This window comes from Paroedura picta, chromosome 10 (assembly GCF_049243985.1).
Source record: "Paroedura picta isolate Pp20150507F chromosome 10, Ppicta_v3.0, whole genome shotgun sequence".
Lineage (NCBI taxonomy): Eukaryota > Metazoa > Chordata > Lepidosauria > Squamata > Gekkonidae > Paroedura > Paroedura picta.
Window position 1 is genome coordinate 69,303,870 of NC_135378.1, and position 26,794 is coordinate 69,330,663.

At 44.9% G+C, this 26,794-nt stretch overlaps 1 protein-coding gene across 4 annotated transcripts in view; it reads right to left on the minus strand.

Moving 5' to 3' along the window:
- TET2 (tet methylcytosine dioxygenase 2) overlaps positions 1-24,885 on the minus strand; it is a 90,695-nt gene extending 65,810 nt beyond the window's left edge. For 2 of the 4 annotated variants that reach the window (XM_077300718.1, XM_077300715.1), the window contains exon 1: positions 24,446-24,885. The gene's annotated coding sequence lies outside the window, so the exon portion shown is untranslated. Of the gene's footprint in view, positions 1-3,956; positions 4,205-22,915; positions 24,390-24,445 lie in introns of those variants that run through there. The other 2 variants (XM_077300716.1, XM_077300717.1) reach the window with 2 other exon arrangements.
- Between the last annotated feature and the right edge of the window lie 1,909 nt (positions 24,886-26,794).

The following is a 26,794-nucleotide window of genomic DNA, read 5'->3' on the forward strand; positions in this document are numbered from 1 at the left end:
CTATTTTGGGGCTAGATAGGGCAGACTTCCTGGATGCACATTTGAATCATACCGTCATTAAGGAAATATTATGGAAATAGAGCTGACATGTATTTAATACAAATGAAATATGTATTCAAATAAGTATCAGCATAAATTCTCAGGGGATTACTGGAAAGATTTAAGAAACAGAACATTTGACACAGCAAAACTACAGAACAATTACATTTATTGTTATTATTTATTGTATAGCATGTGGCAGTGTGGTGCAGAGTGGTAAGGCAGCAGACATGCAGTCTGAAAGCTCTGCCCATGAGGCTGGGAGTTCGATCCCAGCAGCCGGCTCAAGGTTGACTCAGCCTTTCATTCTTCAAGGTTGGTAAAATGAGTACCCAGCTTGCTGGGGGGTAAACGGTAATGACTGGGGAAGGCACTGGCAAACCACCCCGTATTGAATCTGCCATAGAGGGCGTCACCCCAAGGGTCAGACATGACCCGGTGCTTGTACAGGGGATACCTTTACCTTTATGTGGCAGTGTAGCCAGGAAATCCAAGGGTTGTCTGGCAGCCAGTCATGCAAGGGATGTTTGAAAGTAATTTGCCATTTCCTGCCACTGTGTCTTGACCTCTAGAAACTACCACCCAAATCCTTGAAGGTCTACTATCCAAATATGAGCCAAGGATTAATGGGATCAGGCTTGCCGGGGCTATCCAGTTCCAGGCTTAAAACAAGCACGTAAAAGAATGAACAACATTTCTTGTTTAATTACACCGGATTCAAGATATCATTCATCCTCTGTAACAGTTCTGCCAGGGGACCCTCTTGCAGACCTGATGATTCCTTTGATGGAAACACTGCAGCGGCAAAGTCCTTCAACAGGGATATGTGCAGCAGTGGTTAATCATGCACCTTCCCACACTATCAAGCTTACACTTCCCACAGAAAACATTAGGCATGAAATTGTGCAAGATGATGCCTGTGAGCAATCATGGAGATGCCGAGCCGCCCAATGGTATGTTCCATTGCTGCAATTTCTATTAGTTCTACAGGGTTTATTTCAGCACATGGGTAAGGAGGACTGGTATTTCATGCTCTTTCCTGGTTTTATGAGGAACATTTGTTTTCTCCTGGAATTCCAGCCATGCTTCTAGCAGCTTCTGCTGTTCATAATGAGGAGGACAGAGAATGGCTCTTTCATTTGATTCAGGTAAAAAAAAAAGACATGGGAAGAAGGAGGAGGATGAGGAGTCGGTTCTTATATACCGCTTTTCTCTACCTGAAAGAGTCTCAACATGGCTTACATTAACCTACCCTTTCCTCTCCCCCCAAAAGACACCCTGTGAGGTAGGTAAGGCTGAGGGAGCCCTGATATTACTGCTGGGTCAGAACAGCTTTATCAGTGCTATGGCAAGCCCAAGGTCACCCAGCTGGTTTCACGTGGGGGAGCAGGGGATCGAACCCAGGAAGCCAGATTAGAAGTCCACAATCCTAACCACTACACCTAGCTGGCTCTCTGCAGGCCTTTGTTGTTCTTTCTACAATGCAAGGTTAAACCAAGAGGTGCTGCAGTAATAATTGCAATGCCAGGAAAACAAATAAGTGGATTCTGAATCAAATCAAGCCAGAACTCTCCCTAGAAGCTACAATGACTAGATTGAGGCTATCATACTTCGCACACATTCTGAGAAGACAAGGGTCACTGGAAAAGACAATAATGATAGGAAAAATAGAAGGCAGCATGAAAAGAGGAAGGCTCAACATGAGATGAATTGGCTCCATCAAGGAAGCCATGACCCTCAGTTTGCAAGACCTGAGCAAATCATAGAATCATAGAGTTGGAAGGGGCCATACAGGCCATCTAGTCCAACCCCCTGCTCTACGCAGGATTAGCCCTAAGCATCTTAAAGCATCCTAAATCAGTTAACAAAAGGACATTTTGGACATCATTAATTCATGACTTTACACACACATTGCAGCAGAGAGCAACCCTGCTTCTTCGAGATGTTATTTTATACACCCTTTTTTGGTTTCTTCCCATAGTAACCTAAGATAGACCAGAATGCATTTATCCTCAATATAGTATAGCTTAATATGAAGCCTTTATTTCCATTTATTTATTTATTATGCTCTTCTGACTAAAGTCTTGAGCACTGACAATCAGGGATACACAAACAGTCCATGATACAGGTATAACTCTAGTATAATAACTGATCTTAAACTTCAGCAAAGACAGTAACAATACTAACTCTCAACAGACATACCAAAATCAATACAACAACAGCACAATCCCAAGTTTCTATATACAAAAACAGAGATAGCTTGTCCTCATCGTAGCCAAATACGGCTACCCACTAAATTTGATTACATGATAGAAAGAAATTGCCACAGCCATGGTAATCTTACATAATATGAAGTATTATTTATCGTATGGCATGAGCCTCCGGGGAGGGCGGTATAAAAGTATGATAAATAAATAAAATAAATAATAAATAAATGTAGTGTAGTCAGGAGATCAGAGGGTTGTTTGGTAGAAGAAGAAGAAGAGTTGGTTCTTATATGCCGCTTTTCCCTACCCGAAGGAGGCTCAAAGCGGCTTCCATTCCTCTCCCCACAACAGACACCCTGTCAGGTGGGTGGGGCTGAGAGAGCCCTGATATCACTGCCCAGTCAGAACAGTTTTATCAGTGCCTGGTGAGCCCAAGGTCACCCAGCTGGCTGCATGTGGGGGAGCGCAGAATCGAACGCCACATGCCAGATTAGAAGTCCGCACTCCTAACCACTACACCAAACTGGTAGCCAAGCAAGGGACATTTGGAGGTGATCTGCCATTCCCTACCTCCACATCATGACCCCTGGTGTTCCCTGGAGGAACTACCACCCAAATCTTTGGAGGTCTCCCACCCAAATACTATCCAGGGACACGATCAGGCTTGCCTGGGCTATCCATATGAAGACTCTTTGTGCTATCCATCATGGATAAAAATATTCCTGCATGAAAATAGAACTATCAAGTCACCCTGTCTTTTATACCACACCCCTCCCTACCTCCAGTGACCTGAATCTATGGGACGGTAAGTTGGCTTCAGCGAGTTAGAGTAAATATGGGAGGAATGTCTTCTATGGATTAAAAAAACAAGCCTCTAAAGTATAGTCTTGTTTGCCAGTCCGCAACAAACCTTCAGATTGCTTTCAACTCAGTCAAGTTGATATCTGGTTACACAGAAAGCGCTGGTTGTGTTCAGGGAAAGAAAATGTGTACTATGTGAAAAGTGATACTATTAGTCCATGTGATACGTTAACTCTTATTCAAAAGGGTACGTGGAACATGGATCCCTGTATAACAGATTACCTCACTCTGGTGGGACTGCATTTAAAGCTAGAACTACAAACTGAAATTCTCCAAGCTGTACTCCCTGTACAGACGAAGGCAGGGTAGTCAAACTGCGGCCCTCCAGATGTCCATGGACTACAATTCCCATGGACATCTGGAGGGCCGTATATTGACTACCCCTGGACTAAGTCTTCAGTCTGGCTGTTTCACCAGGAGTACAAGGCTTACCCCACATGCACTTCCCAGATTGTACCAACTAGATCCTTGGGGTTCAGCAAATGATCATCTATCCTGAGATTTATTTATTTTTACAATTATACCTCAGCCTTCCCCAGAGGCTCAAGGGGGATTGTTGACTGACCAGCAGCTCCAAGGCCTCAAGCAGAGGTCTTTTCTAGATTGGCTTTCGGAGATCTGTGGAACCTGGAACCCTTATGCATGTCAAGTGTATTTGCTCTTCCACCAAGCTCCACTGCAGTGCTCGTAACTACACTTTCACAATGTGCAGTTGTGAAGATGGCCTTTACCTGCACCCTTTTAGTACAACACTGAATTTGGAGGCTGCATGCACGTAAAGAATTATCTCCATTAGCATATCACGTCAGCAAAGGAAAAGAGCTTTGTATAAGAATATATAAGCCTTACCTCCATTCCCACTTGATGCAGCTTCAAGGCAATTCTTAGCAAACTGCAGAAATATTAACTGTCCAGTTCCATTTAAATGGGCCCACTTGAAAGAAAGATTCCATCCAGGCAAGCATATTGCCTTTTATCCCTTCTCATACAATTCCTCCAAGTGTTTGCTGCAATCGCATTTCAGCTGTTTAGCAAGGAGACCACACAGTACACAAACCACCGCTTTCACAGTGCTGTTTCTATAGCAACCATCTTATTAAAGCAGCCATCTGCTTTAAATATTAAACTTCACAAGACCATCACAGCTAGCTTTAAAACAATATCACATGTTCATGAAATATTAAGACGGGAAACAAAAGGCTGCATGGAAGAATCTATCTCCTGAATAATAAAATAAAATGTCTGCCGGGTAGCCTTGGAGTTTGTACTAACCTTTTAGGAAAAAATAAACCTTGTTGTTGTTTTTTAAAGGCAAGTATTATCTTCTGCATATAACAAAACAATTTTTTTTTTTGTAAAATCAGGGAAGCTTTATAGGTTTTCCGACCTATTTTAGCATAGTTTGATCTCAGCAGTAACAGCAATTTGCAGCTTTATTGCACTCTCGGTATCAAATATTCACAGTACTGTCAAGGAGGTGCAAGAAAAGAGTCCTCTCAGAATACGCGAAAGACACCAGTTGGGAAATGTTTCATCAGAACACAGAACTCATTTTCTAAACATACCCTGCAAAGCATAATAGATGAAAATTCTCATTACTAGACTTGCCAGCCTCCAGGTAAGTCCCGGAGATCTCCCAGAACTCTCCAGACAACAGAGATCAATTCCCCTGGAGAAATTGGCTGCTTTGGAAGGTGACCTCTGTGGCATCATACCTGCTGAGATCCTTCCCCAAATGCTACCCTCCCTTGGCTCCATTATCAAAAATCCAGGAGTTTTCTAACCTAGAGTTTCCTTCCAGCCCTGTGCATTACTTTTCACCATTACTAACAGCTATTAACTCAATAGACTACTTTATCAAATGCTAACATGTTACTTGCCTCAACCATATTCACATTCCCATTTTTGTGGATTTTGTTCTAGTCTTGACATTTCACGGTGCTTGTTTACTGAAAGAATATTACAAGTTGTTTTTTAAATCCCAGAAGTACACTTTTAGCCATCCTGTCCCATTTCTGCTCTCCTCCTTCCTTCTGAAATGAGGCTATCTAAACCTAAATTCCCTTTCCTGAAGGTTGGGCTCCTAACCTCTCAAGGCCACTCTGATGTCACAAAGCTCCAAGCAATTCAGGCTGTCCAAAAGAGAACCCTTTGCCTCTTGAGCTGAAAGAAAATTGTCTTTTAGAAAACAAAAGATCGGCTTGTTTGTTTTTTACTCAGACCAAAACAGCCCAGGTACTCTTGAGGTCCATGTAGCAAAGGGTATTCATATGTCCTGTCATCCTGGGTGGGTTTTCAAACCAGAATGTTTTCTATCGATACAAAGCTGCAAAGTCCTGTCGTGTCTTAATTTTGCCCTCAAATACGTGCAAGCCATTTCACCTAGCAAAGGAGAGGACATAATACAGCTATAGGTGTGGCTTTTGCAAAACCAGCTGGACAGGATTTCTTTCTTTTTTCACTGTTTAGATGACAAACGCATGACAGCGTCTATATTTATTCTAAGATGTTAATCTAAACTGACACACAGTATTTGCCACTTTGCAAGGACAACTATTCTTTAGATCTTTCTTCCTTCATCTCCTACACAGTCCTATCCTTTAAAAATTAAGGTCAATACATCCTGGGCTGACAAAGCACTTTATGGACTGTAGGCTTGATATTGATTGGGGTATAAATGTTTGAGAGCTGAAGCTTCTTTTGTCAGACCCTGTTGATACCTTGACTCTCAAAAGCTTATACCCCCCAAATCCTGTTAGTCTCTAAGGTGCTACTAGACTCTAATCCAGCTGTTGCAGACCAAACATGGGAGACCACCCTCCTAAACATAAATGTTTTGATGATTAGCTACAGTCTAGGTTTGCCAGCTTCCAGGTGGCACCTGTAGAGCTCTTGCTTTTACAATTGATCTCCAAACAACCAAGGTCAGTTCCCCTGGAGAAAATAGCTGCTTTGGAAGGTCTGGTGAGGTCCCTTCCCTCCACAAACCTTGCCCTCCCCAGGATCCACCCCTAAAATCTCCAGACACTTTCCAATCTAAGCCAGCAGTTCCACATAGTAGTCACATTCTGAGAAATGTTGAATAAAAATTAAAATAGAACTGGGAAATGTAAGAGTCCTAATTCTCACAAACAGCAACTGAGAAGGTAAACCCACCTCTGGGCCATGCTTCACAAGGCAGGTAGGAACTCATGGCATGGCCAAAGGCTCTCTCATAAAGCACCTAAAATATTAGGAAGAAGGCTCTTTCTTGCTCAGTCTTCTCCACAAGCCTGCTGCTGGTCTATGAACAGGTAACACTTTTTCATGCAGAAACACTGAACCATGGTGACTATAATAAATAGACCATGTCATTTCCTCACATGCCATCGCAAGGAGCACAATCCAGATAGAGGGTTATCTTCTCATCTGCCATCTCTCTTGCATGACAACAGAAATTACTTTCACAAAGCAGAACACAGGATGTTTACAGTCCTTGGGGGGCTCTTTGCAATAAGCTGACCAAGGGGATTTGCATGTATCAAAAGCTTGCTTAAAGCACCAGAGTTCTGGGAACCACTTTGTGCAATTTCCTAGACCACCTTGTTGACTGAGGACAATAGTCAATACAAGTTTTGTTTTTTTTGGGGGGGGGAGAGGAATGATAAATTGAGTCAATTCATGCACAATGAACCGAAGTCCATCACATTCAAAAGGATACTGCCAACATTTCTGAAGTTATAAATTCAGAAGATCTGTTCACAAGAATTTGTAGAAGAGGGAAGCAGTTGGAAAAGATCTTCACATCCAAGGCTGGGTGAGCACTCGTGCTTTGAGAATACTGTCTTCCCATTTCCTTTAACAGGGTTGCTGTCAGGATTCTGTGGCTTCCAGAACTTATTCAGCCTTCAAAAACACTTTTTAAAAAAATTTGGAAGGAGGGGGCAATTTACAACGTTATATTTTTCTGCGTATCTGGGGAGTCTCTCAAGAATGTTGAGACCATTACCTTGCCAGTGGGTGGCCCCATTATGCTGCTCTGGTGATTGGCAAGAGCTAACCATTAGATATAAAGATCTTGTTTAGGCAATGCCCAAGGAGCATGACTTCAAGAAAATAATTGGAGAGAACTCTGTGGAACACCCATAGAATTTTGTCATCACACCACCATTGAAGTCTGTAGCAGGGCTGCCCATAAAGGTCAACAAGTTTAAAAGCTCAGAAACTCATTGTGCTAGCATAATGCCAACAGGCTAATCCTTCAGAGACATTCACATGCTATCTTTTAAAAGGTTGTTTGTGGGTTTAGCCAGATAGCAACCTGTATAAGAAAAGTTTTTGATCTCCATCTATAAGATAGCATGAACTTCTGAAGCGATACATTCAGCATTTTAAAATAGCTAAATGTCATGAGATGACAGCTTTTACTCTACTGTTGGTTATCTGATATATTGAGACAAGTGAAAAATTAGCAGCCAACTCAGTTTCGGCTGATGAGCTAATATATCCAGCATGGTGACTCCAAAGCCTGAAAGAATTTAGAAACCTTCAACTCAATGAACAAGGTAGAGGGCAAGATATGATCGCTTTCACAACTGGAAGCAAGCTGGTATGCTCCACTAGGGGGGTATTTCCCTTTTTGGACACTTTTCTAAACTTCTACAGCAGAGGCACTTTTTCTGAATTTAAACTGAAAGCATGGTGTTGGAGACCATTTCTCACCCACACTATTCTACGAAACATTTGTGGCGACATGCAGGGATATGGCCAAATTATTCACTCACAGAAGAATTCACCACTGCTGAATGAGCTGCCTTATTGAAAAGAGGTTCTTGCAGAGATGCACTTGATAGTGCCTTCCATAGGTGGTGGTTACTGTGGGCTCTTGGAAACTTTCATTCATCACAGCACACTAATGGTTCTCAGGACCAATTTAGGAATTAGTAATTCATGATTATTGTGAATCACATGCTTAAAGGAGTATTTCTTTCTGACCTTTCTGACCTGCCTGGCTGACAATTTCATTTATCAAATGGTAGATGAACCCACAAGAGGTTCAGCCATACTGGACTTAATACTGACCAACAGGCAAGAGTTGGTGGATGAGGTGAAGGAGGTGGGGACCCTAGGGGGAAGTGACCATGTCCTCATAGAATTCCTTTTGAGATGGGGAGCCAAGGAAGCTTGTAGCCAGACACGGATGTTGGATTTTCGTAGGGCAAACTTTAATAAACTCAGAGACATGATGTGTGTCATACCATGGACGAGAATGCTGGAAGGGAAGGGAGCATGTGAAGGGTGGGCGCTACTCAAACAGGAGCTATTGCATGCTCAATCAATGACTATCCCAGAAAGACGAAAACACTGCAGGAGCTCTAAGAAGCCTATTTGGATGAACAGAGAACTTCAAGAGGAACTAAGAAAGAAAAGGAAAATGTTCAGGAAATGGAGGGAAGGACAGAGCTCTAAAGAAGAGTACCTACAGGTTACTAGGCACTGTAGATCAATCATCAGAAAGGCCAAAGCTGCGAGTGAGCTAAGATTGGCCAGGGAAGCCCATTGTAACAAGAAAAGATTTTTCAGTTATGTGAGGAGCAAACGTAAAGTAAAGGAGGCAATAGGCCCACAGTTGGGTGCGGATGGACAAACTCTAACGGAAGATGCAGAGAAAGCAGAAAGGCTTAGTGCCTATTTTACATCTGTTTTTTCCCACAGGTCAAAGTGTTTAGGCACATCTAGAGATGGCCATAGCCAAAGGACAGTGTCTGGGTGGCAGGTTAACATGGATAGAGAAGTTGTCGAGAGGCATTTAGCTGCACTGGATGAGTTCAAATCCCCTGGTCCAGATGAAATGCACCCGAGAGTACTCAAAGAACTTTCCAGAGAACTTGCACAGCCCTTGTCCATTATCTTCGGAACCTCTTTAAGGACTGGAGATGTCCCGGAGGACTGGAAGAGAGCAAATGTTATTCCGATCTTCAAAAAAGGGAGGAAGGATGACCCGGGAAACTACAGACCAGTGAGTCTGATCTCTGTTGTGGGGAAGATAATGGAGCAGATATTAAAGGGAGCGATCTGCAAACATCTGGAGGACAATTTGGTGATCCAAGGAAGTCAGCATGGATTTGTCTCCAACAGGTCCTGCCAGACCAACCTGGTTTCCTTTTTTGACCAAGTAACAGGTTTGCTGGATCGGGGAAATTCGGTTGATGTCATTTACTTGGATTTTAGTAAAGCTTTTGACAAGGTTCCCCATGATGTTCTGATGGATAAATTGAAGGACTGCAATCTGGATTTTCAGATAGTCAGGTGGATAGGGAATTGGTTAGAGAACCGCACTCAAAGAGTTGTTGTCAATGGTGTTTCATCAGACTGGAGAGAGGTGAGTAGCGGGGTACCTCAGGGCTCGATGCTTGGCCCGGTACTTTTTAACATATTTATTAATGATCTAGATGAGGGGGTGGAGGGACTACTCATCAAGTTTGCAGATGACACCTAATTGGAAGGACTGGCAAATACTCCGGAAGATAGAGACAGAGTTCAACGAGATCTGAACACAATGGAAAGATGGGCAAATGAGAACAAGATGCAATTTAATAAAGATAAGTGTAAAGTTCTGCATCTGGGTCAGAAAAATGAAAAGCATGCCTACTGGATGGGGGATACGCTTCTAGGTAACACTGTGTGTGAACGAGACCTTGGAGTACTTGTGGATTGTAAACTAAACATGAGCAGGCAGTGTGATGCAGCGGTAAAAAAGGCAAATGCCATTTTGGGCTGTATCAACAGAGGCATCACATCAAAATCACAAGATGTCATAGTCCCATTGTATACGTCACTGGTCAGACCACACTTGGAGTACTGTGTGCAGTTCTGGAGGCCTTACTTCAAGAAGGACGTAGATAAAATTGAAAGGGTACAGAGGAGAGCGACGAAGATGATCTGGGGCCAAGGGACCAAGCCCTATGAAGATAGGTTGAGGGACTTGGGAATGTTCAGCCTGGAGAAAAGGAGGTTGAGAGGGGACATGATAGCCCTCTTTAAGTATTTGAAAGGTTGTCACTTGGAGGAGGGCAGGATGCTGTTTCTGTTGGCTGCAGAGGAGAGGACATCAAGTACAATGATATAGGCTAGATATCAGGAAAAAGTTTTTCACAGTCAGAGTAGTTCAGCAGTGGAATAGGCTGCCTAAGGAGGTGGTGAGCTCCCCCTCACTGGCAGTCTTCTAGCAAAGGTTGGATACACACTTTTCTTGGATGCTTTAGGATGCTTAGGGCTAATCCTGCGTTGAGCAGGGGGTTGGACTAGATGGCCTGTATGGCCCCTTCCAACTCTATGATTCTATGATTCTATGAAGAGATGGGAATTAAAGGCTGTAATTTGATCAGAAAATAGCAATGCAATCACCTCAAGATGAGGAATCACATGGATCTAAGTCTTGCGAATGTGCTTTCAGTTGTTAAGTCAACACACAGAAAAAGCCCAGTTATTACTGCATTTCCATTGAGTGCTTCATTCACACAACTTCAGCAGGACAGATACGGCAGGTTGCACTCTGCCAGAGTTCTGGAGAATAATTAAATTTAAATATCTCAGAATTAATACTAAATGAAAGGTAGACTCCATGATGTACTCAGATGAGTAAACTGAAATTTGCTTCTTAATTTTTTATTTTTTTTTTAATGGCAGAAAACCACACACATGACTTCTGGGTAAAATGTATTTATATGTCATTATAATGTACTGAAAAGCTGAGATTGTTTGACAGCCAGAATGCTAAGAGGATATCCATTTCAGGGCACCTGCCACTGCTTTGTTAACTAAGTAACAAAAAGAATAATCTATTTCTCATTATCACCATAGCATATACACAGAACATTTTTTGAACAAGGGGTCTTGTTTTCTAGTGCATATATACTACTGTCATGGCAAACTAAGGGCCTGACAATGTGTTTAAATAGTGTTCAAAATAGAAGAAGAAGAAGAGTTGGTTCTTATATGCCACTTTTCCCTACCCAAAGGAGGCTCAAAGCGGCTTACAGTCGCCTTCCCTTTCCTCTCCCCACAACAGACACCTGTGAGGTGGGTGAGGCTGAGAGAGCCCTGATATCACTGCTCGGTCTGAAAAGTTTTATCAGTGCCGTGGCGAGCCCAAGGTCACCCAGCTGGTTGCATGTGGGGGAGTACAGAATCGAACCCGGCATGCCAGATTAGAAGTCCACACTCCTAACCACTATACCAAACTGACTCACAAATAGTGACAGTACATGATATCCCAGGCTCCCAATACCTATGACAGATCTTCTACAAGGGTCATTGTGTTGTATGCAGAGAAACTCCTCGGCAAACTGAAGGGACTTTCACCTACTCATTGCGAGCACATCTGCATCTATGCATGGAATTATGCAAACAGTCCCCCTCCCTAACTGCATTGTTTTCAACATTAAGCAAATGGCTAAGGCAAGTATCCAAGAAAACCATTTCTGAAGAAATAAATTTGTGTCACAGATTCAATACTACAGCTCTTTTATCTCTGCCCGATTTAAGAACGGTCCAAGTTACTATGCTTAAGAAACGAAAGGTTACAGCGCACTATCATTATTTATTCTGAAGTGGCTGAACTGCTTACTCATACTTGTTAGCGGTTGCTATTTTGGAGAGTGTAGTGGAAAATTTCTCTTTTGCTGGCCGTAATACCGTAAAACAGGGAAAGAGCTAAGCTCTCCGCTTAGGCACCCAGAGTATGTTTTCCTAGTGTGCGTGGCTTTTTTTCCCCCCGACTGCTTCATTGAGTCCATGCCAACATCCGCGATCCAGGTCATTTTAGTTAGCCTGATACAGCAGTCGCTGGCTATTACATAACTGCCCTCAGGAATTCTGGGATCATGTTTGTAAATACTACAGCCACATGCGCGCAGTCACGTTATGAGACATCGCTTGGGAGGTAAACCTGGCACCGCGATATTAATACATCTGAACCGTACATGCAGCAGAAAGACTGGTGTGTTTTGATCCGATTTGTGCTCATCACGGTTGTCTTCCATGACTGACCAGTCATTTCTGCCAGGCATCGTTTTAAAAACTGATGAAACACATTTCTTTTCCTAGAGAACACTGGAGTTCAAGCCAAAATCTCCTGAACGCTTGATGTCATAAACTTTTATTCCTTCTTCCCCAAGTTGGTATATGCAATCATGAGGTTCCATCTCTCCAGTCTGTTCATTAAAAGCTACAACCAAAGCATTCATGTTTTAGCCACAAATTTTTGTGTTGGGATGTTTTCAACAGAAAACAGAGATAAAATACTGGGGGGGCCTTTTGCCAGTTTATTCAAAGCATACCTGTGGAGCTTATTTATTTTCAACCTTTACAGTCAGAGCTGGGAATTGGACAGAGTTAAAATATTACTAAACCCTCCTGAGTTTGCCTTTGCTCATATTAAGCCAAGATTTGTTTTTTTAAGATTTTAAACAGAGAGCCCACAAAGTACCAAAACACACGGAGGGGAACTATTAATCTTCTGAACATATATATTTTATGGGTTCCAAGTTGTAAAATAATACATTAATGCGAAATAAAAGGTTCTTTAATGTATGAACAATTAAGAAATGCAGCAAGAAAAAAAAGTTCTTGCAATTTCAGTGGAGTGGTTAAGAGAAAATAATGAAATTTGTGCAAGAAATGTGGCTTGCTTTCTGTCCAAGAACATAACTGAGACAACCTTCTGCAGATGTGTTTGTGGATGAGCAGCATTCTGGGACTGTGGTTTAAAACAGGGGTAGTCAACCTGTGGTCCTCCAGATGTCCATGGACTACAATTCCCATGAGCCCCTGCCAGCAAGCGAATTGTGGGAATTGTAGTCCATGGACATCTGGAGGACCACAGGTTGACTACCCCTGGCTTAAAAGATAACTAACAAAATGGATCCAAGATACTATCTATTTCTTGCTACCTAGTTCTTAAGACAGCATTCCTTGCTTGGATGCTTAGCCGCCTGCTCAATTTACTAAGTCCAAGCCAGCATAATGCGCAAAAGACACACGTTAACAACAGGCAAAGAAGAATAGTGAAAGCAGTGAAAATGATGGGATGCTTTTGTTTTTTTTTTAAAGAAATTGTAACTAACAACTGGGCTGCCCCAACCCAGTAAATCCCATTTCATACTGACAGAATTTAAGCAGCCTAGCCACGTGCAGGATTGCAGGTACTGACTGCTAAAAAATTTGTAGGATCCAAAATAAATATACCTACAGTTTGCATGTGTTTGTAGCTGTCCACAGCATTCTTTTTAGCAACCGGAATCTAAATTTACTCCCTTTGCCGCACAAACTCTAGCTTGCACTGCCCGGCTCCAGTTCTTTGTCAAGCAATGAAGCTTCTATTTATGGCTCACCACAAATGACCTTGTTGCAAGCTACAGAGCTCAATGTAGCCAAAACAAAGAGGGTTTAAAAAAATTGGCTCACAGAATACTCCAACAACTATAATAAGGCTCTGGTGGCTGTGGATGATATAAAAATGGAGTCGAAACGTGGACCTTAGCAGGTCAGCGCTAGTGCTGTTTCTTGAAATGTTGCACCCGCCTGGTTGTTACGCAACAGCTCCTGGGAATTCTGGGAGGGTGTTTGTAAACACTGCTGACACGTGCGCAAAGTCCACGTGGAGCCTCAAAGCTGGCTGTATCTGGAGAAACTCTGAATGAGAAAGGAACTCAGGCGGCAGCAACAAAGCTAAAGCAGGTTGGAGCCCTGCATCTCTCGGTCTTCCAGTACCACAAGATGTGCGTCCATCTAGTGAACTTGGGCCGGCTGGCATTTCTTTTAAAACAGCTAGCCACTCTCCCTGAACGTTTTGCAATATCTCCATAAAAGAAATCAGAAGGAACCATTCAACAGGTTCTCATGCAAGAGTATCTAATATAGCCACTGATAAAGATATTTTAGCAACACTATTAAGAAAGAAAATGGCCTCATAAAAATGTCACCTTTAAGGAACTAATCAATTGACAATATCAGTGACTTGCAAAATAAATCAAAGGTGTTTCTCAACATTTCAGTTTTCAAGAGACAGAACGCCATGTAATGCTTATTGGGTAGAACCAGCCTACTTTCAAAGATGCCAACCAAGTCCCTCAGTTTTACCGAATTCAAATTAAGCAGGATTAAGATTATGGCTTGTGCACGGTTTCTAGAAAGTTTCCTTGAGATCATCTCCCCCCCACCCCTCACTCTTTTATGTCTCACTGGAAGATCTTTAAGATGGTAATCCACAGACGCAAATCAGGAAGCAAGGTTATTTTAAACCAACATGCAAACAATATGCAAAGTATCATACCAATGTAAGAACTCATTCACTAAACTAATGTTGTGGGTGTTCCAAGTTGCTTACAAGTTTAATTCAGGTTTATCTGGTAACCAGTCTACAGTGCCATCCAGATGGCAGAATGCATTAATAAAAACCATATGCATCAGGTAAGGGATTCTGTATCAGTATACATAGGCGGTTTCATAGCACGGCGAAACTGGAAAGTCTTGTTTTCTGGAATTACCTGACCTCACTGCTATTTTTAATTGTAGTTCTTGTAAGAGGCATGGAGAAATATCTTCACTGCAACAAGAGAGATGGGGTGAGGGTTCCCCCTCCCCCACCATCATTCCGTACTCTTATGCTTTCAACCTGGCATTCACTCTTTGCCATTATCGTTAAGGGAAAAAAAAGCAATGGCTTGCAGCAGCCTTCCTCTTGAAATAATTTAATACTGAGCATTTGCGAAACCGTGAGAGACAGGAGTAAAAGAAGAGCTGAAGGGCAAAGCTAAAATGGAAACCTAGTTTTAAAGCTAAGCCAGAATTTGGATTAGTAATGAAGTTTTTGTTTATTCGCATGGAAAAAGCCCACAGGGTAATTTTATTCTATATGCATGTTTTATTGTTCGTTAAAAAAATAAAACTTTAAAACAACTTCTCAGTAAGTATGGCGTTTCCTACGGCAAGACTTGAATGAGTTTTTCTTTCAGACTTACCTGTGAGTTTCATGTATATCTGTGGATAACTCATCGGCTTACATGCTACCATTCCATTCAGCAACCTTGGAAGGCATCCCTTCCTCTGTTGGAAGAACTATGGCTGAGTAGAGTGGTTGGATACAAGGCATCGTTTCCAGCTGGTACCACGACTTAAAGCAATAATGTTAAAGCCTTCATTATCTCAGTGATTCGGGCTTCTGGATCCCTTAAAGCTCGGTTGTATGCTTACAGGCACTTTGACACACTGGTTTTCTCTGGCTGTTCGCAGCTGAATGACACACTGACCTGCAAGCATCACAGATAGCCACAAAAGAGATGACAACTACACCAGTCCCTGGCTGATCACAGGTACTTCCTCTTTTACCTCCTTATCACTCAGCAAGCTAATAGCTAGTTACACCCTAGAAACAGGACCATTTTCTTCCACCAGCTGCTAATTGTGCTCAGCCCTTCGGAGAAGGAACTCGCTTCTTTGATGCCGGTTGAAAACAGCAAGACACAGCTATAAAACACAGAATGTTTATGTCCCATCAATATTCAAGACCATGCTGTTTTTCCTTTATCCACGCAAATGTATCACAGCTATTGTAGTCCACTCAATTAGTCTTCCAGTAGATCTACTGGGTTACTTCTGAAATCAAAGGAGGGAGATACAGAATTAAACAGAAGGCCTCACTTCAAAAAGGACATGGACAAAATTGAGAGGGTTCAGAGGAGAGCGATAAGAATGATCCAAGGCCTGGGGACCAAGCCCTATGAGGAAAGATTGAGTTGGGAATGTTCAGTCTGGAGAAGAGGAGGGAGGTTGAGAGGGAACATGATTGCTGTCTTTAATTATCTGAAAGATTTTCACTTAGAGGAGGGCAGGGAAAGGTTCCTGTTGACAGCAGAGGAGAGGACCTGTAACTAATGGGTTTAAACCAAATGGAGCAGGGGGAGTCCAACTGTGGCCCTCCAGATGTCCATGGACTACAATTCCCATGACATCTGGAGGACTGCAGTTTGACTACCCCTGACATGGAGAATGATATCAGCTAGATATCAGGAGAAAAAAAAGTCACATTCAGAGTAGTTCAGCAGTGGAATCGACTGGCTAAGGAGGTGGTGAGTTCCCCCTCACTGAGAGTCTTCAAGCAGCGGCTGGACAGATACTTATCCTGGATGCTTCAGGCTGATTCTGCATTGAGCAGGGGGTTAGACTAGATAGAACTCGAAGGTGACATACAGATGACTCTATTCTAGGATTCTAGAAACAGCATGTAGACTGCCAGCCTAACATCACTTCCCATGCTTTTATCAACTGAAAGTTAACTCTTCATTGGATGGCAGAGGGTTACTTTTCAAACAACCTACTCCATCCCCCCATATGCATATTGTACAGGCCTTCAAAGGAGGCTTTACAGTTCAGTCAGAAAGCAAGGACTAAATGTAATCTGCATGGCTATTCCAATATATTACTCAAAAAGTATTTTCTATTGTTGAAGCTGGAATGCTCTTCTTCCATATCCAGATCCTGCTAGGCATCTTCTTATCTCTGACTTTTTGTGCAAGACCTGAAAGAATTTACAACAGATGACTTTAACTACAGCTTCCTGAAGCTCTCATGATGCTTCAAGAAAACAATCACTTCACTTATAAATGGCATAATGGGCTCGGATGTGCAACAGTGGGTTTTTTTTAACACTTTAACAGAACGTTGCAGCATTACAAGTTTACAAGCAGCACATTAATGGCTGTCACAACATCCTAGTAAGTAATAAATGTTGCAGAGTTGTGCATGCTCTCTCTTTTCCTTTTAAAAGTAGAATTTCAGTGATAAAAGGCAACAAGTAATTAGTAACATACATAATTCCTTTAAAAAATAACTGTATTGTTTCTCATGGAGTCAAAATGATGAATGTTTTTTTTTAATTGCCTATGATTTTTTAAATCTAATAAATACTTAAATACCTTCCTAAACTCTGCTAGAATCAGATATTCCATCCATATATAACTGGTTGGCTTACATCTGAACCTGTGAACTGTCTCTACCTAGTTCTCTATCTGTGATGGCCTGTTCACACAAAGCAATGACCAACAAATGAGTACACACAAAATGAAAGTTTTATTTTGCGCATACTTCTAGTGTCCATCTCCATCTCTGTGTGTCTGCCTCTGCATGACCTCTGGCACAAACACTTCTTCCAGGAACTCCACATGTTCATCATTGTGTAGACAGACTAGCTACTACTGTCACGAGATGACTTCAAGCAACTATGTTTATTTTGCTTTGATGCCAGAAGAGTAAATGAGACCATGTCTTCAGAATGTATGAGCAACCATCAAAATCCCACACATGCAAAATAATTCCTTTTCCCAGATATACTATATGGAGCTCTGCGATGACAAAGAACTTATTTCTCTTGCATTATATGGGATGAAATGCCTACCTAGTGCATCCATGGTGGTTGCACTGGATTGCAGCCATGAACAATTGAATGTAATGTAGATATTCATCTAAAGTTCTAGATTTGATTTACATTGTGCATCTGACATATTGGGATGGTTTCTTCAATGAAGCAAAGTCCACCTTCAAAACTACCTTATACTGAGACCTCACAAGTATACTTGGAAACTAAAACAAGAATGACTTGAACACTACTGAGAAAACAATGGTCCCTATCAAAGTTGAAAGGAGGGGGAATGCTCTTAAGTACTACATTCAGCTCTCAAGATCAGTGAACACTATGATGACCCATTAATATTTTGACATAGTGCTAAATTACGAGAGGAGGCCACTGAACACGGGAGGCTGACACTCAATGAAAGAAGTGCCTATCAAGTAATCATTATCACTGTAATGGCACTGCAAGCCATGTCATGCAGAGAAAGAGCTTGGTGGAGAGGAGAGATGTACACTGGCAAACATAGCAGGACCATCAAGAGTTCATAGAATGCCACATGTGCTATCACAGCAAACTGGCTGGTTCCTCTATGGTTGGCCAAAACTGCAAAGAGGACCACACACAGATGATGCCTCTCTGCACAACTCAATTACAAATCATGGCCCAATCCCAGTTACCCAAGTCTGTTTTAAGTATTCCAAGGCTTCTCACACTTTCCACAGTTCAACCAGGGTAGATAAAGAAGTTCTGTTGGAACGTGTAGTCAAGACTAAAATTATTACATTTATGATATACTAATGCAATTCCCGCTTCAGTATTTATCTAGTTGTATGTTTCATCTCTGATTCAGATTGCAATCAGGGTTTCTTTTTTTTAATGATTCATAGCGCATCCCACTGCATTTCAGAACCGGCAGGAAAGAGTCTTTCTACACGATGCTACAACACTCCGCCTTGGCATAATGCCTTAACAGCAATCAGGAAGCAGGACTCAATCAATACTTTATCTTGTTGGGCAAAATAATTAGTGGCTGCACTCTCCAGCACTGTTTTTGAAATAGCCACCAACTCTTTTCTGGAGAGGGATCAAGGTGGATTGTATTTAACTCATGCCAAAATGAACCAGTCTGGGGCACGGATCATTGTTAGAGGTCTATGCCACAACAGCGATGGCTATCAAAAGATGTTTAAAAATACCTTCCTAAAGTGCAGTCTACCGTAACTATTCTCAGTGGTAACAGACATGTAAATCCAGACCATCTCCACCCATAAGAACCTAAATACTACTTTCCTTATCAGACTAAAGATCCACCTAATCCACCTGTGTCTTTGAGAGCATCGAGACAGACATCTCTTGAGTATTCACAAACAGGGTGATGCTAAGGAGCAGCGATTTCAAGTATTTATTAGATTTGGTCTTTTGTATTTTATCTGTAAACCGCCCGTGGCGCCGCGGGCGCCACGGTCTAAATAAAGCAGTAAGGGGTCCTGGGGCGGGATGAGTCCGGGATGAGGAAGGGTCCAGATTGGACCCTTCCTCATGACAGACAATCGGAGGGACCAATCGGCAGGCGCGAAGCGCCTGCCGATTGGTCCCTCCGATTCCCAGCCCCAGGAACTGAGAGCCGCGCGCAGCGCGGCTCTCAGTTGCTCCCGACCTGACGCGGTGAGAGGCGCGAAGCGCCTCTCGCCGCGTCAGGCCGCCGCCTGAGGGAGTCCCCGGCAGTCGCGCTGTGCGCGGCTGCCGGGGGCTCCCTGCCCGGAGGCCTGACGCGGCGAGAGGCGCGAAGCGCCTCTCGCCGCGTCAGGCCTCCGGCCAGGGAGTCCCCGGCAGCCGCGCACAGCGCGACTGCCGGGGACTCCCTGCCTGACGCGGCCAACGAGCCCCGCAGTCCGCCGCCGAGTCGCTGACCGCCCCGAAGCCGCTGGGGCCGTCAGCCCAACAGTACAGCCGCTTCTGCTGCTCCACGCAGATAGGCTGCTCCACGGAGCGGGGGGGGGGAAACGCCGGGGACTCCCTGCCTGACGCGGCCAACGAGCCCCGCAGCCCGCCGCCGAGTCGCTGACCGCCCCGAAGCCGCTGGGGCCGTCAGCCCAACAGTACAGCCGCTTCTGCTGCTCCACGCAGATAGGCTGCTCCACGGAGCGGGGGGGGGGAAACGCCGGGGACTCCCTGCCTGACGCGCCCAACGAGCCCCGCAGCCCGCCGCCGAGTCGCTGACCGCCCCGAAGCCGCTGGGGCCGTCAGCCCAACAGTACAGCCGCTTCTGCTGCTCCACGCAGATAGGCTGCTCCACGGAGCGGGGGGGGGGGAAACGCCGGGGACTCCCTGCCTGACGCGGCCAACGAGCCCCGCAGCCCGCCGCCGAGTCGCTGACCGCCCCGAAGCTGCTGGGGCCGTCAGCCCAACAGTACAGCCGCTTCTGCTGCTCCACGCAGATAGGCTGCTCCACGGAGCGGGGGGGGGGGAACGCCGGGGACTCCCTGCCTGACGCGGCCAACGAGCCCCGCAGCCCGCCGCCAAGTCGCTGACCGCCCCGAAGCCGCTGGGGCCGTCAGCCCAACAGTACAGCCGCTTCTGCTGCTCCACGGAGGTAGGCTGCTCCACGGAGCGGGGGGGGGGGGGGGAACTGCTAGCGCCCATTGCATTTCAATCTGCAATGGGCTATATTTCTAGTTATGGAATATTTTAATTTATTTGAATCTGTGTCATTTTACTATGATATAAACCACCGTGAGCTCTCTGAGGGCAGTATAAAAATGCATGCATAAATAAACAAAGAATAGCCATCTCTTATTCATTGTCTTCAGAATCTGGTAACCAGAGGTATGCCTCCCCTCACATGACATATCTACCCATCTGGCCTGTGCTGCAGCCTGTGCTGCAATCCTTCCCAAAACTTTGCAACAGAGGAGGTTTAGGAGAGTTTAAAGTTGTGGGAACACCAGAAAGTGCATAAATTTACCATAACACTGTAGGTAACCAGGTAAAGAAACTTTCCCATAGGATTGTGAACTCCAGCTTGGAAAATTCCTATAAATTTAGGAAAGGAAGTTAGGGAATCTGGTGTTTGGGCAGGGGGGGAGATTCAGCAGAATACAATGACATAGACTATACCCCCAAAATAGCCATTTTTCTCCAGCGGAATTGATCTTTGCAATGTTTAAATTTGTTGTAATTCCAGAAGACTTCCAGGTCCTAATTTCCTAACATTGACCTGAGAACAAATAGCCCATGTGAAGGTAGAAACCCTATAGGTGTCCATATTTCTAACAGTGCAACCCTATGAGCAACACCGGTCTAGGATTGTGCTGCAAGTGGCTTATATGGAGAATCTCCATGCTCAGTCAACTAGAAATGTTCCGGTGTGGAAGTTCTCCCAGTTCATGAAGATTTTCTTCCAGATCTGCAATGGTGGCCAGTGTCTTCTGAAACGTTCAACTGGCAACAATGGTTACAATGCTTTCTTTCAAGCTGGGAGAATGCTGGTGAATGTAATTCTTGCCTCTGTAGCACACTTCTGTAACATCCTCATAGAGAGTTTAGAAATTCCAGTTGGGGTTGAGTACCATCATCCCACCAGGGGCAAAGCACTAGAAGCATATCCAGCATCCTCTAAGCCCAAGCAAAGGTGCTAGTTTTGATTGGTAGAGTCTAGAGTTGGTCTTCATATACATGCGTGTTTTATGACCCCAATATTGTAAATTTTAAGTTTATGTCTCACGTTAGCATTCCAGGGGCACACAGAGTTCCTTTGGAGACTCACCAAAACCATAATCTCAGCACCTTCCAAAAGTCATATAAATCTTCTTTATTTCATCTTACTCTTCGGGAAAAGAAACTGTAAGTTGTTAAATATCTGTTAGACTCAGTGATGAATTGTACTAGTCCAGATTCTCTGAAGACAAGGTAGCCTTAAAACATCCAGCAATTACATGCACAAATATGGTACACTTTTGTATATTCTCAGCAAGCTTGAGAAGCTGAAGCTCTGAAATGTAATAGCAAGACCACGATTCATCTCTCAAGTCCTTGATATCGTAAGAAAGTTTTTCACTATGAAGAACAAGGCCTGCTATACTCAGGATATCTCACTGTACCCATAAATTTACCTTAAAATGGTTTACCACCATCATCCTGCACACACAATGTAGACATGATCCTAAGCACTAATTTCAATTACATGAAGTGTATTCCATTAAAATGGGTTAAAGTATTTTTGAGATATGCAGACTCTTATCTTTAAAAGTTCTAAAAGAGTAAGCAATCCATTCTATAAACTATTGCTAATTTATAAAGCAAACATTATAAACTATGGCTCATTTGTTCTTGTACACTGGTACCAACTTTCAGCACTCCTGGTCAGTTCTATTTGTCGGTAGCAACCAAGGGGCAGTCTTAAGTATTAGAATCATAGAATAATAGAGTTGGAAGGGACTTCATGGGTCATCTAGTCCAACCCCCTGCACTACGCAGGACACTCACATCCCCATTGAGGCGGTATAATGCATCTTCACTGGAGTGACTGACTCTAGCCATGCCATGAATGGAACCCATACTAGTTCCAATCAAACATCTTCAACCAGTCTGCGTATAGTGGGGGATCCCAAATAAGAAAGAGAATTCATGGACAGAAACTACCCATGTGTGTGTGTGTGTGTCAAAATTTGAAGATTTTATTACTGTTTGAGACTTTCAGAAGATGATACACTTCTAAAATAACTGTGCTGTGGAACCATCTTTAGGATTACAACACCCACCCCCCTCCAATTTAGTAGTATGTGCAAGGATTTTTTTTTAAAGAAACCTTTTGCACTGTATTTATATATGTAGTTGATTACAGTATTATCCAGGAGGAACATAAATCTGTTGCTATCTAGAGGAAAAGGGAAGGACCATGTGAAGAAATACAAACTTGCAAAGAATATGCACACAAAATTGCTGATAGCACTAAAAGCAGGCGGATGAACGTTTTGAAACTCTGACTTTCATCTGCCAAAAAAGGCAGCAGGGTGGGCGCTTGCTTGTTAAATGAGGTTCTTGACCTCAGAGATTAGGGTACTGGGATTCACTTGGGGGAAGCTTTCAGCTGAACTCAACAGGTAAGGTTTGGCACATGTATTTTGAAGAAGTCCAGGAGCATAATGGGCATGTCTTCGATTGTGATCCCCTACAAAGCTGAAGCCCCTTTGTGATGCTTGACCATTAACACCCATCTGCTGAATTTGTTTTACAAATCAGCCCGGTTTTGCAGGGCACCTTCTCCCTTGAAAGTGCCATCAAGGAATACACATGCAATTACACAAACGAATGTACAAGCTATCACTAGTTCTCTCCTCCACCCCCTTTCTGCAGAGTCTGTCTGCCATTAGAATGCAAATACAATGGCCTCATTAGCCAGCAAACAACATTCACTGACCTGCTTTTACAGAGGAAAACTCTCTCTTCCATTCTAAGGAAAGATGATATAAACACACACATGTCTATCCAGCAAAGTCCCTTTCTTCTGTTGCTCACCAGCTTGTGCGATTAGGTTTTGTATTTGTATGCTCACCATCACGGAAAAAAAAATCTCAAAATGAGATCATCAGAATGAAGGTTTCAGTGAAAGCTTGCTAGATCATATCTGCTCCTCTGCCTCCCCTCCCCATCCCCACCACAAATCAGATTTACCAAAGGGAGGTATGTTAAGCAGTGCCGGAGAAAGCTTGCTAAATCGTCAAAACACACAGACACACACACAAATATGCTTCTTTTACAGGTTAAAACAGCACAAAGCAACAGTGAGGTCGGAATTATTTTTAATGCTAACAAAGCACACCCAGAGAGGGACACACAACGTTGGGCATCAAATTACAACAGATCTTGGTTTAATCAAAAGGCAACGTTTAAAGGGGGGGGGGTTGAAATTCCCTGAGCCACACACTGAGCAACTGGCTCTTTATGCTGGGGTTTAGCAATCAGGATGACACAAAAGCCAATTGCAAAAAAAAAAAAGGGGGGGGGAGAAGAAACCTGGCTACTAGTGTCCTCTCCGTCCCCCTCCCCCCAAGAGGGCTTCATTTCCTTCAGCGCCCCTGACCTTGTAGTCCTCCAAAAACTCCACAATCCCCCCCCCTTCCCGCTTGGACTGCGCCTGCCTTTGTGTCTGCCTGTCACTCACCGGTAAACCAAATGAGAGCTGATTCATGAAAAGCACAAAGCCAGAAAACAGACTTTCAGGCGCAAAACATTCTCTCACACACGCATCACAGTCTTCGGGGCCAGGCGGAACCTCGATGCTCAGGGCCCCGCACCCCTTCCCGGAGAGTTTCCTTCGTGCCCCCCCCAAAAAAAGAGAGAGAGCACAACCCCTCTTTTTTAAAGGGAGAGTTTAAGGAGCGTGGACTTAGCCAGAACGTCGATGGAGATTCTCCTCAATTCGCAAGAACATTTTTTTCCAAGGGTCACCCAAAGTGCTTTTAAGAAGAAAGGGGGACGGGGTGAAGCATCCGGCACGTGTGGACAGGAGAACGCGTGTTTCAAGGGGAGCGGCGGGAGGGGGAGGGGGACCACTAAATCACCGGAGAACTTTAAAAAAGGCAGCCGGACTTGGCTGCCAGCGAACTCGCCTCCCCCCCCCCCTCCCTCCCGGGCCAGCCCGAGCAGCAAACTTCGCAGCGCGACGGCTACACACCGACCGGGAAGAGGGGCGGGAGGCAGCGCTGAGGCGCCTTTCTCAAAGAGCCCCTTCCCTCCCCAAAAGCCCCGTTTGTCAGCCATGTTGGGAGAAGCATCTGTAAATATCCTTCCCTCTTTCGACTTCGGAGAGTCCATTTCCATAGTAATGAGGAGGAGGAGGAGGAGGAGGAGGAGGAGGAGGAAGCGCTCGTGGCGGGGGCGCCCCGGCGCGCGCGGCCAGGGCGAGGAGAGTGGGGCGCGGGGGCGGCAAGGGGAGAAGCGCTCTGACCTCTTTCCAGGAGTCCCCCTCAGCCACGCAGAATCCAGCCGCAGCCGCCTGGTCTCCCTTCCACCCAATCCTAAAGGGCAGCCATCTTGCTTCCTTCTGCTCCTTTACGAAAGCAGCCTAGCCTCCGCATCAATATTCATAAGGCCGTTTTGACGTCTGTTCTCTCATCACTCGGCGAAGCCTCCGCGTCGCTCCCAGCGGCGGACGTGACTGCCATGTGAACGCGGCGAGCGCCCGCCCGCCCGCTCTTCCTCCCTCCCGCCCTCGCTCGCTCGCTCGCTCGCTCGCTCTCTTTTGCAGCAGGCGCCGGCCCGCTCGCCGCGCAGCAGCCAGAAGCGCTAGGCAGCCGAGGGCTTTCCCACACAAAGGCTCGCGGTCAGCCCTCCCTTCCCTTCCCTTGTCCTCTCGGGTTCTACAATAGGGGAGAGGGTGGCCCGAAAGCGGCGGCGCTTCCCGAGGCCCGGAATGGCCCGTCAGCGGCGGCGGCGGCGGCTTCCTCTCCTCGCGCAGTGTCTGCACTGCAGCTCCAGCCTGACACAGCGGCAGACAAAGGGCCTCAGCTGTCATTCTCAACAGATGTTGCTGGGGGAGCCCTCGACCCCGCCACACACACACCCCCCGCCGCCGCCCGGGCCCTGGAAGGAGAAGCGGCGCGCACAATGGCCCGGCCTGGCGACTGCAGCTTAGGCGCGGCGGATCCCCCCCTTCCTCCCCGAGATTTCCATATCCAGAGCTCTTGCGGCCGCCATTGGCGGAGAGGGGCGAGCCCGGCTCGGGGGTTCCGCACAGGGCGGCTGCGGCTCTGAAGTTCTTCCAAAGACCGGGAAAGTCCGGGCTCTCCTGCCGAGGGACACCTCTTGTTGACGTCGGCCACGGGAGGGCAGAGAGCACGGCAGGACGCCAGGGTCCCGGGGCGCTCGGGAACGCCCGCTGCCCGCTTGCTCCCGGGATCACGACCGCGACGCCTGGGAATCGGGACCTCAGGTTCTGCCGGACGCCCCAGCAGAAAGTTTGGGTTGGAAGCAGCCGCGACATAAGTGGAGTTGGACCATCGCTTCCGTTTTAAAACCACTTCAAGAAGCAGGGGGATCGCAGAAGCCACGGCGGGCTGTTGCTTTAGGTTTCCCTGCTGGGGTGTCCCGGGGGAAGGGACCGTCCAGAGCCTAATGCGGCAGCTCAGTCCGAGAAATCGACGAGTTTAGGCAAGCCCAACTGCGCGAAGGGTCCTACCGCCTATTGCAACACACACTTTGGAAACCGCAGCCCTTAAAGCAAAAAAAAATAAAAAAAGTTGCCAAGTCAAAAGGCTACTTTAGCAGCCCTTCAGGTCTCAGAAATGAAATAAGAAGGAGAATCCTCATGATCAAACTAGTCTGCGCATCTTTTTGTGTCTGAATGCCCCAATAGACACAAGCATAGGCCACAGGGCTACAGAATAACTATTCAGAATGCAAAAAAAAAAAATAAAATGGACACACTAGATACAAAAAGAGAAGTAGGGAAAGTTCAGTTGCAACTAAGTTACTTTGCAACTTTGTCACAATTTCTTTTCATCTGTAGCAAAACCTTCAACCGAGAACTTTAGAAAGTTACATAATGTTTTTGCTGCTTTGGTAGAATAGCTGGAGGTGCTATTAAGGAAAGGCAGAAGAGGTGGTCATATATGGTTTATTGCCCTACCGAAATGTGAGCTTAAATCCTACCCTTTTAAGCAACTAAACAGAAAGTTGGTGTGGTGGTTACAGTGCCAGCAATATCTTGGAGACCCAGACCTCAGTCCAGGGGTAGTCAACCTGCGGTCCTCCAGATGTCCATGGACTACAATTCCCCTGAGCCCCTGCCAGCAAAGGCTCATGGGAATTCTAGTCCATTAACATCTGGAGGACCACAGGTTAGTCTGGTCACACTCAGCCTGGTTGTTGTGAGGATAAAATGGGGGAAAGTTCCCCATTAAGGAGAAAGTGAGAGACCTCTGGAGTAAATAAATTAAAATATGTCCAGTTAACACACCGCTTGGTCTTTGGCCAGCGTCAGCGAGTATGCTATAAAGAGAATTTATAACTTGAATATATTCATTCTGATTGTTTGCACTGTAACTTACATGTTACTAAACACAGTCAAGAGATTTATCCTAAAATTCTACCAGATGGAAGGGTGACTGCACCAGATGGAACGGGTCAACGTTCTTATGGCAGTCTCAAGTAGCCCCGTTGTTTAGGAGACACATGCTTCACATGCTTCACATGCTTCACGTGTAGTATGATGCACACTGAAGGAGCCCAGTATGGCACACATATTTCATCTTCACTGTACTTCCAAAGTGTGTTCAGGTGAGATTGGCCCAAGCTC